The 16,369-nt window shown below is 44.0% G+C and overlaps 1 protein-coding gene across 1 annotated transcript in view; it reads left to right on the top strand.

The window, feature by feature from the left end:
- The window catches only part of SDK1 (sidekick cell adhesion molecule 1), a 982,297-nt gene that overhangs the window by 662,196 nt on the left and 303,732 nt on the right, over nt 1-16,369 (top strand). The gene's annotated exons all lie outside the window — the stretch shown is intronic.

Raw genomic sequence — 16,369 nt, 5'->3', positions numbered from 1 at the left:
TTTTTGAGACAGGATGGAGTTCAGTGACATGATCATAGTTCACTATGGCCTTGACCTTCTGGGCTAACATGATTCTCCTGTCTCAGCCTGCTGAGTAGCTGGGACTATAGGCTTGCACCACCACTCGCAGCTAACTTTAAAAAATGTTTGCAGATAAAGGGTTTCATCATGTTGCTAAAGCTGGTCTCACACTCCTGGGCTCAAGCAATCATCTCGCCTTGGCCTCCCAAAGTGCTGAGATTACAGGTGTGAGCCGCCACGCCCAGCTGATGCTGATGCTAGGACCTGGGATGCTGTTCCATTCCTGGAACCATTTTGGAATGAATGCAGTCAGAGGACTTGGTTAGCTTCAGTTGCTTATTGCTCCTTACCATTCTGGAACACTGAGTAGTCACAGTCACTTGATATTGGTTGGGATAGAAACCCTGCAAGAGTTTCTTCCTGAGAGTTCATGCACCTCAAAAATGAGATAAGTAAGATTATCTAAAAGCATGGCAGAGGAAGTGTTCCTTGGTATATTTGTATAAACCTTTGCTTTTAAGATGGGAATACATGAAAAAGAAAATGCCCTATGGCTGATAAAAATATTTCTTCTGGGCTGGGCACAGTGGCTCACGCCTGTAATCTCAACGCTTTCAGGAGGCCAAGGCAGGCAGATCACAAGGTCAGGAGTTCAAGACCAGCCTGGTCAATGTGGTAAAACCTCATCTGTATAAAAATAAAAAAAAACAAACTAGCCGGGTATGGTGGTGAGCACCTGTAGTCTTAGCTACTCAGGAGGCTAAGGCATGAGAATCGCTTGAACCCAGGAGGCGGAAGTTGCAGTGAGCTGAGACTGTGCCACTGTACTCCAGCCTGGGCAACAGAGGGAGACTCCATCTCAAAAAAAAGAGAAATATATATATATATACACACCCACATGCATACACACATACATATTTCAATATATTTCTTCTGTTCTGGATACTGCTATCTTTCAGCATTTGGTTTTTAAATTTCTAACCTGAGAAAGTCTGGTTTTACTTAAGATACGAAAAAATAAAAAGGGAGTGACCTGATGGTCCATGGAGTGCTCTTTCTGGTTGGAAACGGAAGCCCCAGGAACCCTATCAAAATGTTGGCATTTGGCTCTGTATGTTTTCCCCATGGTGAGGGGAGGGTATGGAAGAGAAAGCTTTCCATCTGATGTTGTTCCCATTAAGAAAGTCTTCACAATGTAGCAGCCTTGGGGCCATTCACCAGCAGCATGGCATCCAGGCAGGCTTCTTTATAACTAGACTATGAATTTACCTTCAGCATCAATAGCCATAATTTCTAGTCTGTGCGTAGAACAGAGATATCTGTAGCAAGAGAAAATAACTTCAATTTAGTCTGGTTTTCTAAAGATCTTTCTTGTATTTTAAGGAGGGGGCATAATGGTAAATTTCAAGACACATTCTCTGAACAGACTGTGACCCCTTCCCTCTTATTTATCTCCCTTTTTCTTTCTCTCATGTGTTCAAAGCGTTTGTTAAGACAATTTTCTGTTTTCTCCAGGGACTTGGGATTGAATGTCTTTGTTCTTGGTTTATCTATTAAAGACACTTTTCTAGTTACAGATACTGTTTGTGAATCACATGCTATGCAAAGAACATCTGATTATTAGCGGACTGGAGCCCAATGGTCACAGACATCCCAGGAGCTGAGCTCTGCTGCTTTTCTGAAAATATGCATGCAAAATTCTTAATGTGAGGAAATTGTAGGAACAGGTGTTGATGTCTATTTGGAAAATGTAAAGTTAGACTCATGCAATGTTAGCAAACATCTATTAGGCACTTACTGTTTGCCAGATGCTCTGAAGCCTACAGGGGTCCACAAGAATCATGTGCCTTCCAGGAGTTTGCAAGGAGTGGGGCAGATAAGCATGTGTACAAATGTACATGGCTGAAAGAGCCACCACACCGAGCTGATCCTGATGCTTATCCTACTTTCCCCAGAAGCAGAGACTGTGAGCTCAACAAAGATGTACCTGCAATAATGCATTGAGCGCTGACCCCAGGAAGTGTGAGTAGAGGAGTGTGTAAAAGAGACACAGCTGGGAAAGGCGCTGGTGAGCATTCATCATTGTGCTCATCACTGTGGTGAGCAGTGAGGCTCAGCTCCGAGGAAACTCCAGGAAGACTGAGCAGAAGCTGCTTGCCCCATTGCTTACCTGAGGAGGGGAGAAAGCCTGGGTATTTATGCATCAACTCCCCTCCTGTATTGGCAAGAACAACTTTCAGAGAGCATTCTATTCTATCTGCCTCACCTTTGTAAGCCGGCCATATCTCTGGCCAGAGAATGGCCTTTGATAGGAACTGATGGGTGCTTGCAGAAGGCCCAGGGCCTGTAGGTGAATGGTTAGTGCCAGGGACGATGGGCAGGGCAAAGGCAGCACCTGTTACAAAGCGTCATTAACAGAGTATAGTAAGTGCACTGCACACCTGACACCATGTACAAAAATTAATGCAAAATGGATCAACTACCTAAATGTGAGACCTAGAACTGTAAAACTCCTAGAAGAAAACTTGATGACATTAGATTTAGCAATGATATTTATAACACTAAAAGCACAGGCAACAAAAGAAAAAATCAAAATTAAAAACTCTTCTGCAGACCAGGCACAGTGGCTCACACATGTAATCCCAGTACTTTGGGAGGCGAAGGCAGGCAGATCACAAGGTCGAGAGATCAAGACCATGCTGGCCAACATGATGAAACCCTGTCTCTACTAAAAATACAGAAATTACCTGGGCCTGGTGGCAGGCACCTGTAATCCCAGCTACTTGGGAGGCTTAGGCAGGAGAATCACATGAAACCAGGAGGTGGAGGTTGCAGTGAGCTGAGACGATGCCCCTGAGCTCCAGCCTGGCAACAGAGTGAGATGCTATCTCAAAAAAATAAAAATATAAAAGTCTTCTGCATCAAAGGACACTGTCAACAGAGTGAAAAGGCAACCCATGAAATGGGAGGAAATATTTGCAAATTGCATATATAATAAGGAATTAAAATCCAGACTATACCAAGAATTCCTACAACTCAAAAACAAAAAAATAAGCTGATTTATAAATGGGCAAAGAACTGGAATAGACATTTCTCCAAATAAGAGATGCAAATGACCGGTAAGCACATGAAAAAATACTCAACATCACTAAGCATGAGGGAAATGCAAATTAAAACCACAATGAAAGACCACCCCACTTTCGTTAGGATGGCTGTAATTAAAAACAGAAAGCAAAACAAACACAGAATAACAAGTGTTGGCAAGGATGTGGAAAAACCAGAACCCTTATGCACTGCTGGAGCAATGTATAACAAAGCAGACTTTGGAAAACAGCATGGTGGTTCCTCTAAAAATTAAACATCAGATTACCACATGGTCTAGCAATTCCACTTCTGGATATATACCCAAAAGAGCTGAAAGCAGAGACTTGAATAGATGTTTGTACGCCTGTTTATGGCAGCACTATTCATGCTAATTAAAAGATGAGAGCAACCCGAGTGTTCATTGACACATCAGGGGATAAACTCAACGGAGCCCCTCCACACAGTGGAATGCTATTCATCCTTGAAAGGGAAGGGAATTCTGACACAGGCTGCAGCAGTGAACCTTGAAGACATTATGGTAAGTGAATTAAGGCAGCCACCAAAAGACAAGTACAGTATGATTCCACTTACATGAGGTATCCAGAATCAAGTTCATAGAGACAGAAAGTAGGATGGTGGGTGCCAGAGGCTGGGGAGGAGGAAGTGGGGCGTGAGTGTTTAATGGGGTGCAGAGTTTCAGTTTGGGAAGATAAAAACGTTTTGGAGATACATGGTGGTGATGGCTGCACCACAGCTTGAGTGTGCTTAACACCAGTGAACTGTTCACTTAGAAATGATTAAGGTGGTATTTTATGTTTTGTGTATTTAACCCCAATGAGGAAAAAAAAAAAAAGTATACCAAAAGTACAAAGAGGAAAGGCCACTTTAATCAAGGGTCCTGGGAAGTCTGCATAGAGGAGGCGCTGTGTCCTCTGGGCCTTGCTGGATGGGTGGGATTTCAGGAGGTAGCAGTAGGGGTGGGGACGAGGTAGGAATGGCAAGAGCTGTTATAGGTGGGGACACTCAGATCAGAGGAGGGCAGAGGGGATGTTTCAGAGAACGCCACATGGTCAGGTGCAGCCGAAGCTCAGGAATGTTGGAGATGCTGTGAAGCAGAAGCCCTGGCTGCCTGGCTGTGGTCATAGTATGCCTGGTCTTCAGGGACATGTCAAGGAAGCTGCCCACACAATGGCTTGTGCCTCAAGAGCATGGCAGTTCTCAAGAAGATTGCACTGTGATCTGAAGAGGCGCCCTCTCAGGTGTTTGACATTTGGCCATGCAGAGGTCTACGCTGGGAGGAGAGTCTTGTCCCAAGGACTCACTCTGTTCACTCAGCAGATACTTACAAGGCCCCTCTTACATGTCAGGCACTGTGCTAGGCCCTGGGAATATGGGCAGATCCTGCATTCCAGTGCGGAGAGACAGACATGAACAAAACAAGCACAGCAAGTCATCCTTCAGATGGAGCTGAGAACCATGGGGAAGAACAAAGGCCTGCGGCAGAATTACCCGGCCTGCAGAGGCAGGATCATCAGGACAGTGAGCTTGTGTCCTCACTGCTCTTAAACGTTGGGCTTCAAATGATGGTTTTGTGGATATTAAAAACAAAATCAAAGGTCGGTTTTGATCCCTCCATTCCAAGGTATTAAACACAATGGTGTTCCTTGGACGGATCTAGGAATATTAACCACTCTGCCTAGCAACTTCTCAATGTTTTGTGTCTCTCATTTCAACTTTGAAAAGAGCTTTGTGCCAAGGAGCTCCTGCAGTTTGGGTCAAGGAGGACCAAGGCTTCAAGGGCCCCTGCCTGCGTGTCTTGCAGGTTCCCATTATCTGTGCTAATAGCCTCATATGGGCATCAGTTGCCCTAATGGGCTTGGGCTTCACGCCCGGGTTTGCATGCTTGGCAGAATCACTCAAGAGCGTATCTTTTTTTTTCCTTTGAGACGGAGTCTCGTTCTGTCACCCAGACTGGAGTGCAGTCGCGTGATCTCGGCTCACNTCCTCAACCCCAGCACCAGCTTCTGACTCAGTTTGCCTGTCACCTCCACTCTTTTTTCTTTTTTCTTTCTTTTTTTTTTTTTGAGATGGAGTCTCATGATCTCGGCTCACTGCAACCTCCGTCTCACAGGTTCAAGCAATTCACCTACCTCAGCCTCCCGAGTTGCTAGGATTACAGGCAACCCACCACCATGCCCAGCTAATTTTTGTATGCTTAGTTGAGACAGGATTTCACCATGTTGGCCAGGCTGGTCTTGAACTCCTCACCTCAGGCAATCTACTCACCTCAAACTCCAAAAGTGCTGGGATTACAGGCTTAAGCCACTGTACCTGGCCTCCAGGCCATTTCTTATAGCAGCTAAAAGTGCTCTATGACATCCCTGCTAACATTCTCAGAAACTTTAGAATTCCATTCAGAAGTGGACCTAATCTTGAGACAAATATCTTCTTACCCCTTGGTCCACTGAAAAGGCCTACAGTCCCAGTCTTTCTACTGGGGCAGGTTCTTCTACTCGGTGGAAGATAATGCATTTGTGTGTTTGGATAAAAAGCAGGTCCTCAGCTGTTGTCTCTTGAGTCAGATATTTGCAACACTCCAGTGTCCAATCATGCAGCTCCTAAATCCACACACCTATTTTATGGTTTATCAATTTGTGCTTTTCCTGAAATAAACAAATCTATGAGCCAACTGCAGCATTGTCTTTTATCACCTGCATTTTTCTCTGCCCAGTAAAAAGCAGAAGATACATTCTTTGTTACCTTCCATTCATTTCCAAATGTGTAAGTTTTCAAATATGTTACAAATGAGAAGAAAAGAAACTGCTGGATTGTTCCTCAAAGTGTCATATTATTTTATTTATCGTCTCTTGTCAGTAGAAAAGTCCAGAAGCAGTGTATTGAGATAAAAATGAAGGTGCGTGTAAAGATAGAATTGGAAATGGGACATACATGCCGCTGTATTTCCTCCCACTTTCCCTTTCCCTCCTCCTGCTGGGCAGGAAATGAGAAGAATCTAGTCAGCTGGGAACAGTTGTCTCCAGGAAATTTTTCAGGATTAGAGCTTTTGGAGTTGGGTTTGTACACTCAGGAGCCTCCCCTGTCCCCACCTGTCTGATTCCTCTCACTGCATGATTGTAATGCCTTTCACATTCGTGATTGCCTTCTGGATGATGAACTATACAGGAGGCAGCTTCCAAAAAAACTAGAAAATGTCCTCCATGCACAACAAAATAACACTCAGGAAGGTATAAACCAGCTTTACCAGTCCAGGGACTGGGTGAGTACAGATTAAGAAAGTGAATTTGGGGAAGGAAAGTGTGGAAAGAATTTTCTATTTAGTGAACATATTGTTTCCTGTTAAGAGAGAAATCACAGTGTATTTCAGTTTTCACCGTAAAGTGCATCTCAAAATTGCCCAGGTTCTGCCACAAGAGATTGGCCTCTTGGTGGGCTGGGAATGACCTGGATCTGCCTACTGGCTGCATGTCTTTCACTTTGAACATTTTAAGAAAAAAATAATAACTTATCTGGGTTCTTGGAGATATACATATATTTGTATGTATATCTCTTTATGAGACTTGTGTGTATAAGTGTCTAAAAATATGTATCCCGGGGACAGAGTCACAGCCTGAGCTATCAAGACTCCTTCCCCCCTTGGTGGCAAGAGATCCAACACAGCTGTTGCTCTGAGATGCTTTTGCAGACAGGCAAGCACTTAATTACTTCACCAGGCCATTTTAACAGTGCAGAGAAAGGTGAGTCTTCACGTGGTTTCAAAGGCAATTGATAAGCAGAAAAGTTCACCTGATTTTAAGTGAAGTGTCATGAAGCTGTCTTCACCCATCCCTTGAAAGACCACCAGTATACCTTGCCATGCATGAGGAATGTCAAAAGCCAGGAAAGACCAGTTACTATGCTTCTCATTATCAGAAAGCAGGTGGAGGAAGGCTGGAGCCCACCTGGTTGCAGAAACTGACCTATAGAACTGAACAGAATATGGATTCAAGTTGGTTAATGTTCCAAACATGCTTTGTGGGGCAGTGAAACCCTGCTCAGTGGGGGTCAGGACTTCTGCTTCTCAATAGGTCTGCATTCCTTAGCCACCTACCTAGAAGGCAAACTCTAAGATTCATCTTAAAACTCGAACAGACATAGCCTTGGTTTTATACACGGAAGCTCCTGTTTATTTGGAAAAAACAGTAGCCTCTTTCCTTTTTGTTTTATAGCTTCTTTCTCTTCCTTCACGGCTCTGGCCATCATTCTCACTGTCCTCAGTGGCCTCCCTGAACCTGCTCTTTAAAGGTCAGTGCTGGCTGGGTGCAGTGGCTCACACCTATAATCCCAGCACTTTGCGAGGCCGAGGCCAGCGGATCACCTGAAGTCTAGTTCAAGACCAGCCTGGGCAACATGGTGAAACTGTCTCTACTAAAAAATACAAAACTTAGCCAGGCGTGATGGCAGGCACCTGTAGTCCCAGCTACTCGGGAGGCAGGGGCAGGAGAATCACTTGAACCTGGGAGGCAGAGGTTGCAATGAGCTTAGATCATGCCACTGCACTCCATCCTGGGTGACAAAGCCAGACTCTGTCTCTAAGGTCAGTGCTCCCTGGCTCCTCTGTAGGCTGTCTCCTGTGCTCGCTCCTCACACTCTCATGGAATGGCCTCTTGGTCTGCTACTTTTAGTCACTGCCCACAAAACCCCTGAACCTGCACACCTGGGTACCTCACAGGTACTTTTTAGGAAGCTCAGGCGGCTTCTGCAGAACATCTCCCCTTCTCCTCCCTCCTGACATGCCAGCATTGCCACTCCCAGCCCCTGTCTGTCTCCTGAACTTCCCCTCTTATAAGCTGCCCGGCCACCCACCCACCAAGCAGCTCAAGCCAGAGACCTGGAGAGAAGTGAGGGGCCTTGGACACCTCTGTCCTTCTTACCCATCCCTTTGTCCCCTTCTGTCTGTCATACTCACCCCCGTCTTTCTTCATCCTCTTAGCAACACCTTTGACCCACTGGGCTTCACACCCTGTTCCTGACCCCTGTGGTAGGCTTTGGCTGTGGCTCCCTCACAATGCTCCTTCCCGCTGTAGACAGTGTGCAAGTCTGGATGTGGCTTTCATCCTTGAAGCCCTTCCCTGCCTGCCCATCCCCTGCTGGATCAAGTCAACACTCCTTAGTATGGTGCTCCTGCCTCCTCCGTGGCCTGCTGTGGCCACGCCCATGCCCCAGCTGCCCCTCAACCACCAAGAACTGCTTCAATTTTCCCAAATGGGCCAAATGGGTTCCCTCCCTTTCTCCTATTCCTGAAATGCCTTTCCTTCCATTGTCTGACTGGGGGATACCTATCCATCTTCCCTGCTCAAGCCTCTCCCAATTTCCCCTGGAAGAATTTACCTCAGTGCCGCACCCACCCTCCATGTCCTGCCAGATCCCTTCACTTTGCTCTCATAGTCCTGCAACAATGCACTTACTCTGTTCATGTGGCTGTCATCCTCCCCCAAACTCGGAAACTCTGATGACATGGACATTAGCCAGTTCAACTTTGTATCCCCAGCACCTGCCATAGTGCTCCTGAAATAAGAGGCAATTGTTACTGTTGTAGCCATCCTGTAGTGATCATGATCTGCTGGTGATAACCAGCCGTGGCGTATTTGGACAAGACTTCCTTCTTCTCTCAGCAAGTGCTCATTGTCAGACTGTTGTCATCTAGATGCTTTGCTGGGTACAAAGACAACACATGCGTTTCTCCTTGTTTCACATGGACCAGCCAGCCCACCAACAGGTAACGATTCTGCAGGAAGCAGTGTCAGATGAGCGGGGGTCCCCAAGGCAGTGGTTTGAGAGGGATCCCTTCATCTTCTCTCCAGATAAACAGTTGGCAAAATTTTAAGCATTTTTCAACTATTATCTGAACAACATAATCAATAAATACTATGATAGGATATTGAAAAAATATTTAAAATAAGCAAAAGAACGTATGGCTCAACATGGAGTTTTAAAGATAGAGTCTTTTCTGTGTGCGTGTATTATTTAAAAAATATTGTTTTCTTTTTTGTTTCTACAAATTTAGACCAGTCATTTTTGGAGCAGGAAGATACTGAGTTTTCAAATGGTCCTATAGACCCCCTTACATGCCGTTTTTTTAATAGAATCCTGTTTTTACAAAAACAAAAACCCTATAGATATAGACACACTAAAAAGGAAAACCCTGGAGATTGTTTTTAATCTTAGAATTTATGGCACTTGTACTACGGTTTTTCTCGTAACAAAGCCATTTCTTGTTGGAAACGTCTATTTATGTTGTTCATTTTGCCCGTTTTCACTTGGAAGTTATGTGTGAGACTCATGGCTCATGGAAAATATGACTCAGCATCTTTTGGTTGAGGGCAGCTTTGACCTCACTGTTTTCTAGTATGGCTCAGGGAGCAGCCTGGTGGTGTTCAGGGAATGGCCCATGATCTGTCCTGGTTCAAGCTAGCTGCTGCGAAGGTTTCAAGAGGCATATTGGCCAGGAGCACTCAGCTGTAAATTCAGACTCAGAGGACAGTGGTTTTAATAGAGTAAACCAAAACATGGGATTTTCTGTCTCAGATGTTTAGACTTTTCCTGAAAATAGAAGGCTGTGTTTTTTAATGAGGTGCTGAGATCTTTGTACAAAAGTGTAGGGTAACAACTGTGCTCAGAGCCCCAAGGGCAAGATATGCCCTCTGAGCTGTGACCGGGCTTCCCACCTTCCCACAAGGCTCAAGGTTTAGCCACTGCTTCCTCCTCCTCCTCCTTCTCCTTCTCCTCCTCCCCGCCCCCCACTTCCTTCTCTCTCTTTCCCTTCCTTCCTCCCTCCCCTCTTCTTTCTCCACCCTTCCTCCCTCCCCTCTTCTTTCTCCTCCCTCCCACCTCCCTCCCCATCTCTCCCACTTCGGCCTCTTCCCTCTTCCTTTCTTCCCCTTCACTCCTTCCTTTCCTTCCCTCCTCCCTCTTCCTTCCTTCTATTCGTTCCTCTCCCTCCTCCCCTCCTTCCCCCTCCCCTCCCCCTCCTTCTCTCCCTCTTTTCTCCTTTTCCCCCTCCTCCCTTCCCCTTCCCCTCCCCCTCCTCCCCCCATTTTCTCCTCCTCCTCCCTCCTCTCCCCTCCTCCATGGGATCTTGCATTTTCTGTTCTCTCTGCATGGAAGGCTGTGTGTCCAGCTGTCCACGGAACTGCTTTCTTTCCTCACCTCCTTGAGGGCAGGGCTCATTCCCCCACCCCACCCCTTCCTTCTGGTTGTGTTCCTAGCACAGAGGCTTCATGACCTGCTGTTCCTCATTTGCCCGCTCTTCCACCTGGAGCACCTTGCAGGGCTGCCATGGAACGGGATGTTTGCATTCATCCTACTTTATCTGTAGTAATTCCACAGCTTAGCAGTTCAGGTTAACTTTGAACTTTTATTTTTTTTCTATTTCAGAGACTTGATATTCTTTCAGTGTGCTTTTTAATTAAATGTGACCTCGACAGCTTCTCCTTCCTCAGCCTCTTCAGTGAGTAAAGAGGTTCTTGTGGGGGAAATTGACTAGGATTAGGCTCCATTTCCCTCTGCTACATGTACTTTATTCCTTTAACTACAAAGAGGCGTCATCTGAAGTGTTTGCCTTTCTGCCTCTGAAGCTACCTGGCGCCCGTTGGTTGCTGACTTCTGCAGAAATCCTCTTTTGATTCAGTGTCTTCACCTCCAGCCACCTAAAATCAGCCTGGGAAATGTTTAGTTGAGAACACAACTGTAAAGTCTCAATTAAGAAAATGCTTGGGGGAAAGAGTATTCTAGTTAACTTAATTTTTGCTTAACAGAGCACAACCAGTATTTTTGTTAGGAGGAGGCAGCATTATGTAAAAGTAAGATTATAAACTTTGGATGAAGACATTCCATGATTTAAAGCCTTTCTCTCACTTGAAACCATGTGACTTAGGGCCTCAATTTTCTCATCTGTAAAAAGGGTATAACAATTGTTATCTTACTGGGTTGTCATTATATTAAATGGGCAACATGTGTAAATCATTTAGCAAGATGTTTAGTGGCTACATGGGAGCTTGGCAAAACAGAATTCCTTTCTCTATTATTTTGTTTTTGTTCTTAGAACTGAGGCCTTATTCATTGGTATATGGCATTTAAAAATGTTTTGTTAATATAGGGTGTTGAAACAAAAAGTAATAGTTGCGGTAGCTCTTTATGTTAGAATATTTATAAATTAATCATTGAGTATTTGTTGAATGTTTATTATAGCTCAGATATTATGCAAATAACTGAAATAAAAAGGTTGTTTCATTTTTTAAAAAAATGCTTAGATATTCTTTGCATCTTCTAAAAATTGAACGTGGAAAAACTTTTGGTAGAAAAGCCATCATGACAGGTAAAAAATAGCAGACAGAGCCCATCCATTGACCTCTTCCTGCTTACAAAAGGAGCAAAAACCCACTCAAAAGCAGTAAAACAGGCAGAGACTGAGGTCCACAATGACAAAAAGGAAAAGGCGCCAGTATCAATGAAGCATGAGGACAAACACCCAGAGAGCAGTTCTCGGAAGGAGGCATCACAACCACTGGGGCAGAAGGCCTCAGCCTGGGGACACTGGGAGCAGACTTGGTCCTGGAGGAGCTGGCTTTGACAGAGAGCTAAAAACAGGGGAGCCATTGGTAGTTTTTATAAAGAACAGTCTACATTGCAATCCCAGCTACTCAGGAGGCTGAGGCAGGAGAATCGCTTGAACATGGGAGGTGGAGGTTGCAGTGAGCCGAGATCGCACCACTGCACTCCAACCTGGGTGACGAAGTGAGACTCTGTCTCAAAAAAAAAGGACAGTCTACTTGTTACCCCTTGAACTGTAAGCAGAATACTTAAGCTAGATTAAAAAGGTAGATGGACAGACAAACATAAGGCTATGGAGAATGAATGGCCCCAGAGAAAAGGCATTCACACTCTGGGATGCAGGGTCCCTTCAGAATAATAGTGATTGTTTCACTTTTTTAAAGTGAAGTTGTCAATTGACATCTCCTGGTTCATTCATATGTATAAAAGGACACAGAGATCATTTGATCGGAGTCCCTGCTGTGAAAGATATATCAAATTAACAAAAAGGGAGAAAAAAGATCCCAGAGGAACACAAAACAGAACTTCAGAAAGTATTTATACCCTCTGAGACATTTAGAAATGTATTTCACCCATGAAGCAAGAACAGGATGCTATGAAAAATGAACAATCAGAGGAGAAAAAAAAGTCTTGGGAGTTACAATATGGTTACTGAAATAAAAATCCAAAAGACCAGTTAGAAGATAAAGTTGAGGCACTCTTTCCAAAATAAGAAAAAGGAAAATATTGGAAAAAAGTAAGAGCATATTGAATCAATCCAGAGTCCTAAAACCCAACTAATAAGAACCCTAGAAAGAGAAACAGAAAGCAGAAGGGAGAAAATTGTGAAGGATCTGATGCTAATGGGTGTGCATTTCTAGAGTGAAAGGGCCTTTGAATTACCTTGCACAATGTATAACCCCTGCTACACTTAGACACATTTTATTTTATTTATTTTTTTCAGACAGGGTCTCACTCTGTTGCCCAGGCCAGAGTGCAGTGGTATAATCAGAGCTCACTGCAGCCTCAGCCTCCTGGGCTCAAGCGATCCTCCCACCTCAGCTTCCCAAGTAGATGGTACCACAGGCACAGACCACCAAACCTGGCTAATAAAAAAATTATTTTTGTAGACATGAGGTTTCACTATGTTGCCCAGGCTGGTCTCGAACTCCTGAATTCAAGCGATTCTTCCACCTCAGCCTCCTGAGCAGGTGGGATTACATGCATGTGCCACCACACCTGCTGATTTTTTTTTTTTTTCGGTTATAGACAGGGCTTTGCCATGTTGCCTAGGCTGGTCTCAAACTCTTGGGCTCAAGAGAGTGGCTCACCTTGGCCCCCTCGGAATGCTGGGATTACAGATGTGAGCCACTAAGCCTGGCCAAAAATCATTCTTTACTTCGTTCAAGAACTTTGAAAACTTACCTTTCTTAAGTTGCTTAAGGGTGCTCAGGCAAAGTGAGAACATATGCCAAGAAGAAGAAGACAGTGAGGTCCAGGGAATGATGGATATTACCCAAGAATGCAGTGGAAGACAGTCTCAGAGTGACGAGTCCTCAGTGAACAAGAAAGAGAATGTCTCTGTGTTCAAAGGGAGCTCAGGAAATTGCCTGCACGTGGGTAGAAGAGAACAGTACAAAAGGCTTTAAAGGAAGCGCAGCCGTTTTCCCCACTCTCATGCCAGAGGCATAATCTTCTCCACATAGGCCTTTGTTCCAGTATTTAACTCCATCTTCTAATAATATGTGTCTATTGCTATTTCTTGATTTACCAATTTTGGACATTATCTGTTGACCTGCTGTGATAGATGAGCTTTTTTAGCTCATGCCTCTTCACACATCCTTCTCAAAATATAGTCCAAACAGTATGTTTAGGCCTTTGTAACTCTAAAGCATATATATGAGAATGTGCATGCACACACACACACACACACACACATTTCTTGTGCTACTGGAAACAGTAGCTTTTCGCTCCCTATTGTGTAATGGGAAGCCACACTTACCCTCAGTTCTCTTTGGCTCTTCCACTTCATTTTGTCTTCTACAGTTTTATATCATCAAGGTTAAAAATATTTACATTCTGTTTCCTAGGCACAATTACATCTGGCATTTTAGACTATAGATCAATTCTAAAGTTGAAATAAACATATAGTGTGTATGTTATTATGTAAAGATTACTGCACCACTAGACAGTATAGAGAAATTATATTTTTCTTCTACAGGTTTTTTCCCCCTGGGATTTCTAATTGCCTTTCCTTTAAAAAAGATGTATTTGCATAAGAGTGTGTATGTGTATATATATATATTTGTAGACATGGGGTTTCACTATGTACATCTTTTAAAAATATCTATATATGTATGTCTACATCTCTATAACTATACATATCCGTGTATTATTTAAATACACACACACACACACACACACACACACACACACATATATGTTACAAAAGTAAATAATTGAAGTAGTAAAAATCCTGTTTGAGAGTATTGTGAAGTGGTGGGAGCTAAAAGCTCATCTGCTGTAGTGGAGAGCCATTAGGTAATGTCTAAAATTGGCTAAAAACAAGACATAGCAATAGATGCATATAATTTAAAGACATAAAGCTAAAAACTAAGATAAGACATTAACAGATTTAGGGGAGATTGTGTTAGGGGGAAGGGGTATGGTTTTGTTTCATTTTAAGCCTCTCTGTACTGTTCTTTTTAATTTATGTGCACATATGAATTTGATTGAAATTTAAAACAACTTTTGTAAAAGGAAGAAAATACACCAGAATCATGTACTATAATGAGCACTATCCTTGCTATTGGGATATCTGGATTCTGGTCACTTAAGTAAAATTCTACTGAAATATTTTTGCACGGTTTCAATAGAAAATGCATAGCTTTGCCATCAGAAGATATACATAACCTTGATCTTGCTGTGGCGGTTTCCATAAGTTAAATTTACCTTGGAGGTGACCTTGCATGTATATTATCATTGCTCTTCTAAGGCTCCATGCGAATCAACACAAAGGATGGCTTCCTCCTCCTGTGGTGGAACTGAAACCCGTGATGGAGGGGCACATGCAGTGTCTGCTGCACTTGGCCCTAAGGGGCTGCAAACTCAGCCTTGAGGTCCACAGCACAGTCCCTTGGGGTCTGCCAGGAGGTGAGGAGGGGACTGGGAAGGAGGGGACTCAGTGGCCCCAGGACCATCCTCCTCAGGCGTTCTCCCCAGCTCTGAGCTGGGGCTTCCTCATCTGCCACAGTGGCTGAGCAGTGATTAATGCCAAATTAGCACCTTGCTCAGGGACCTGTCAGCGTTAGCCACCGCCCTCCTTCACTTCTCATAACTATTTGCAAATATTAGCTTCTACGGTCTTTTATTCCTCATCAGCAACATTCACAGATGACAGGCAGGCCGTTAGTCTGACTGGCATTCCGTTTATGTCCTTTGCCCCATCATAAGTGTATCTGAAATCTGGCATCTTGTCAGAAATCTCCTAACCAGCCCAAGAATCTCGGCAATTTTACAAAGGGAAGGCATCAGCAGGAAGGTATCTGGAGAAGCTTGGAGGGTTGGCTAAGAGGCCAAGAGTCTGGGGAAGGGGCAGGCTGCCTCAGCCCCCCAGGGACCCAGGGGCTGAGTGAGAGTCAACTTCACATCATGCAAGCAACATACAGGTTTTAAAACATTAATTAGTTGGCTCTGTCTGCATCAAGCCTTTGTTTTTCTTTTAGAATTCACATGCACGTTTAATACAAAAATCACATACTGCTTAGGTAGTGCAAGCCAGAGCACAGAGCTGTGGGAAATCGGTGTTGATGAGAAGCCAGCCCTCTCTTTCCCGTTGTTCTCTCTCAGTGGCCCTCATTGCACCACCCGCCGGCAGGCTAGAACCTTTCAGTTGCCAGAATCCTTCTCCACTGCTCACAATGGTGGTGGGTCCCTTCAGTGTAAAGCACAGATAAAGCGTTTTGCATTTGTAGTTATTTAAATTTATTTTTATTTCCAGCCTCTTACATCTCCACCCTTTATTGAAATTCCTGTTCTAGAAGTGTTTGATTGGTCATCATTTTCCCTAAATAAACAATAGTAAAGTGTACTGAGGATAGTTTAATTTTGATGTTAAATGTATTTTGGAGAAAAGTGGCAAAAATGTGTCCTATTTTTTTCTCCCTTGTCACCAGAAGTATGAGCTAAATTATTTATAGTTTGATACTCAGAAAACATAGATTCAGGATATTTACTTTACAGAAAGGAAAAAGGGATTGAAACTGCAGCAACAGAACTAAACACTTTGTTAATTGAATATATTGGCTCCAAGGAAGCACGTTTGGACACGAGTAAGAATGCCCACTGCTTTCCAATGACACCGTGCCTGACATAGTGCCTGATACGTGAAATATTTGTGGAACTGAACACATTCCAAAATAGCAGGTAGACTAGGTAACTCAGTAAGCAAAGTCTTAAATCAATAAAAGAAAAAGCCAGCAAGCAGTTTGGAAAATGGCAAACAGTTTAAATAAAGCCCCTTAGCCACACAACACACAGAGCAGTGGCATAAGGCGCTGTGGATTCTGCCAGAGGACACTGACTGTGCCTGGACCCCAGCTCCTGTGGTCTGAGAAAGGCCATCGGCAGTGACCCTGCCCTGGGGCTTCTCATGAGGGCTCAGATAGGGCCATGA

This window comes from Cebus imitator, unplaced genomic scaffold (assembly GCF_001604975.1).
Source record: "Cebus imitator isolate Cc_AM_T3 unplaced genomic scaffold, Cebus_imitator-1.0 Scaffold82, whole genome shotgun sequence".
Taxonomy (NCBI): Eukaryota; Metazoa; Chordata; class Mammalia; order Primates; family Cebidae; genus Cebus; species Cebus imitator.
Note: the sequence above shows the minus strand (reverse complement) of the source record. Positions and strands in the feature narration are given on the sequence as shown.